This window comes from Cornus florida, unplaced genomic scaffold (assembly GCF_030987335.1).
Source record: "Cornus florida cultivar Cherokee Brave unplaced genomic scaffold, ASM3098733v1 CherokeeBrave_3.0.0_Hap2_Chr05, whole genome shotgun sequence".
In the NCBI taxonomy this organism is placed as follows: domain Eukaryota; kingdom Viridiplantae; phylum Streptophyta; class Magnoliopsida; order Cornales; family Cornaceae; genus Cornus; species Cornus florida.
In genome coordinates, this window is record NW_026775575.1 from 39,043,423 (window position 1) to 39,047,463 (window position 4,041).

The 4,041-nt window shown below is 37.3% G+C and overlaps 1 pseudogene; it reads right to left on the bottom strand.

Annotated features, from left to right (window-relative positions):
- Positions 1-482: 482 nt before the first annotated feature.
- LOC132309177 (UDP-glycosyltransferase 86A1-like) lies at positions 483-3,474 on the bottom strand (annotated as a pseudogene).
- Positions 3,475-4,041: the final 567 nt, after the last annotated feature.

Below are 4,041 nucleotides of genomic sequence, written 5' to 3' on the forward strand. Positions count from 1 at the left end.
AATCATTGATTTCTAAGTTGAATAACTTTAAAATCAAAGGATGCATCAGAGCTAGATTTGCTTCTCTCAAGTTAAGAAATGCTGCTGAATTGAGTAAGATTGGCAATGTAGAAGCTATGCAACAACTCTTCATACAAGGATGTGCATATGCTAGCGGTCAATCATGGTTTCTACTGCAACAATGACTGCATTCGTCTGTTACAACTTTTGATAGGTTCAGATTAGTAATAGCTCTATTGACTGTGCAAGATATTGGTGTTCTGTATTGTTCTAAGCCATGGAAGTTCTCTTTCATTAGTTGCTTTGTTATACATATTTCTTATTTATAAAGCTAACCCTTTTAACCAAAAAAAAAAAAACTTTAAAATCAAAGTTGGAAATCTTTTAATAAACACAAAAACTATAGCAACACCCGAAACAATTCATATCTATAGCTTCTTATTCTCAAAAACTTTTAAAACATAAAATTGGTGGTGTTGTCATTATAGTGTGACAAAATCATGTTTTTTGTGAATTTTGACTTCAAGACCCATGATGAACTGATTAAATTTTTTCCCCGATGATCTATTGGATACAATTGCATTTTCCAATGTTCTTTTTACCTTCTTGATCTCATTCCTCAATTCATTAGCTGATTTTTCACTCATCAAACGATAGATCTTCTCTCCAAGTTATTGATTTCTGATCACATAGATTGATCCCGATCCTTCAATCATCGACAACTAATTTTCGATTAGTGATTTGATCAGTGTGTAACGGGAAACAAAGCAATGGAACAGTACTACACCATACATTCTCTAGTATTGAGTTCCATCCACAATGAGTTAAGAATCCTCCGGTGGACGAATGCGAAATCACATCAATCTGAGAGCACAACGTCACGATCAACCCTCTATCTTTGACACCCTCTTCAAATCCAACGGATAGTGAATAGGTCCCCACAGAACTTACAATGTCTTGCCGAAGCACCCAAATAAAACTCACTCCACTAGGCCAAATCCCATGGGCTAGCTCCATTATGGTCTCTTTTGTAACGACCCACTCCACCACATGGTATGATATTGTCCGCTTTGGGCCTGAGCCCACACGGTTTTACTCTTAGGCTTCACTCCAAAAGGCCTCATACCAAATGGAGATGATACACTTATATATAAGCACTTCACCTTTCTCTACCCAGGCGAAGTAGGACTATGCACCCGTAACTCGCCAGTGTGGTAGCTTGTCACTGTCTCTCACACCCGTCCACGCCACACCCGCCCACAGGATCATCACAATCCACTCCCCTTGGAGGCCCAACGTCCCCGTCGGCACACTTCCGGCTGGGTCAGGCTCTAATACCATTTCTAACGACCCACTCCATCACATGGTGTGATATTGTCCGCTTTGGGCCTGACCCGCACGGTTTTGCTCTTGGGCTTCACCCCAGAAGGCCTCATAACAATTGGTATGAGACCTTTTGGAATGAAACTCAAGAGTAAAACAGTGTGGGTTCAAGTACAAAGCGGACAATATCACACCATGTGGTGGAGTGGGTCGTTACATCTTTACTTACATGGACCAAACTACCAAATGAGACAAATAAAACTGACCCAGTGGGCTTGGTGTTGAGCCACTGGGTGCAGTCTGATTCGGACCAAAGGCTAGTGGGCACAATGCTCTTTGCGAAGCCGGAGAGGAAAATGGGCCCAATTGCAAAAGTGGGTTGCTTTTGATTGGGGGCGGAGATTGTTACTAATTCGAGCTCATGTAATGTGTTACACAGAATTAAATCCGCTCTCTTGATGCCATCAAAAGCCTTAAAGATGATCTGGTGAAACGTTGACATATCTGTATCTTGAAGATATGACACCAGGTCCACTAGTTGGATAGACTCAACCCCGGGTATGTAATCTATGGCGTCCTTGTGATTACCTATGATATATATCAGATTAACCAGTCAATATATATATATATATATATATAATACATATTTTCCATCTTAAATTTCAAAGACAACTAACAGTAGGGACGGACAACTAATATTTTCATTTTATACCCTAATTTTTTACAATTTTATGAAAATGCCTCCCCTAAAATTACAATTTGCCCCATTAGATTCTTTTTTTTAGCATTTTATACATCAAATTTTGATAATTTATGAAGATGCCCCCACTAGAATTATAATTTGCCCCACTGATTTTTATTTTTTTCATTTTATACTTTAAAATTTTTAAAATTTATAAAAAAAACCTTATTAAAATTACAAAAATGAACCCATCATATAATTTTGTACCCACAAATTAAAAAGCCGACCCCCTCACAAAATATTTTGGGTCCGTAACTGACTAACAGTGGGATGGATTAAATGGTTATACAAATATTCTAGATTTACTTTGAGGAAAAAAAAATAAAGCGAAAAATAATATATATTTGTGATGAATTATGAAATACAGTAAGAGATCCGACACTGTTATCATAGATAAAATAATAATGATTAAAAAATATTATGTACACATATTTTCTATATCAAATTTCAAAAACAGTGTCAACATGAGTGGTGTGGAAAAGGGTGGCAACTGGCAAGTGGTAGTAGTGTTCATTGTCTGCAGACTGCATTGGCCGCGGTTCTGGTCAAAGTTTCCTTCTTTATTTGGTAACTCTAAAATTCTTGATTTCATTGGTTTATATTTTTCTCCACTTTCATGTTTATATTTTTCTCTTTCTTGATTTATTTGGTTTTCTTATTCTCTCTCTAAAATTCACTGGATGGAAGGTGGCTAGAAATTTATAATTATACCACACTTATATATTATATATATTCATTTTGTTAAAGCCCTCCTTAGGCTCCTTTCATATAATTTGTTGGGTCGGTTAATATATGTAGAAGCATGAATATATATATTTGTATATGGAAAAGAAAGAGAGTGCAAGTGTGCACACCTTGAGAAGAAGCAAAATGACCATTGCTCCTTAAAAACTCCTAGTGATAGTAGAGAGTGAAGACCAAAGCAAGCTGGTTTAGTCCAGAACGAAACATGGACGAGCTTATATATACTTGTTTGCAATCGTCGACTGCCAAGCGTAGAACGTGTCGGAGATAAGGCAATTCACAGGCGGGTCCGGTGTCGGGACTATTTTCCCTACGAGTTCATCTACCATGGCAGGGAAGAGATGGAGGTAGGCCTCCAGTACCTCATTTAAGTTGATGGATCGGTCGAACTACAGAGGAAGGCAATGACATAACAGATGTCGAGACCAGCTGCGGCGAAAAGGTGGTCTCCAGCTGCGGCTTGTGGTTGGGCTTTGCATATCTTGTGATGGATGGATTCAACGCGCGTTGCCGAAGGTGATTGTGAAGCCCTTTGATGCAAGCTTCATGGCCAGATGGACGGTCGGGGTTACATGACCTTGTAGAGGGTACGATATTATTATAGCATGAGGCTGCTTCTTCTGAAGTTACGCCATTTTTGTGTGTATCAAGGAGAGAGATAGAAAGGGAGAGGACTATATATATATATATATATATATATCCTCCATTTAATTATTATTTAACAATTGTTCTAAGCAAGTCAACGTGAGTTTAGACGGCAACGTCATTGCCAACCTACAGTAGTAATATTTACCTAAAACAAACGTACAGTCGTAATGGGAAAATTTTGAATTGACCAAGGGTGTACATGAGTTTTAAGTAGTTAATTGGTAAATAATATATATATATTCGGGCTAAGTGTAAAAAAACATTCTTGTAATTTTAAAAGTGTGCAAATAACATCCATGGTGTTAAAACGTCAATTAAATTAATCAATGTAAAAATCAAGAATACTTTAAAGAGTAATTTACATATCTTACATGATTGATAATTAAATCACATAGTACCTTTAGAATATCCATATAATTTTCTGTGAGTTCCTGCAGCACATTAGAGCGTTTTACCCTCTTCTGAGAGTTGTCGATACGATAGGACTAAATAAATGTTTTAAAACCCTTATATATAATAACAAGGGGGACGGCTTCTCTACAAACAAGCATATCTAAGCCTCCCTTCCTATTATGGAAACTTAG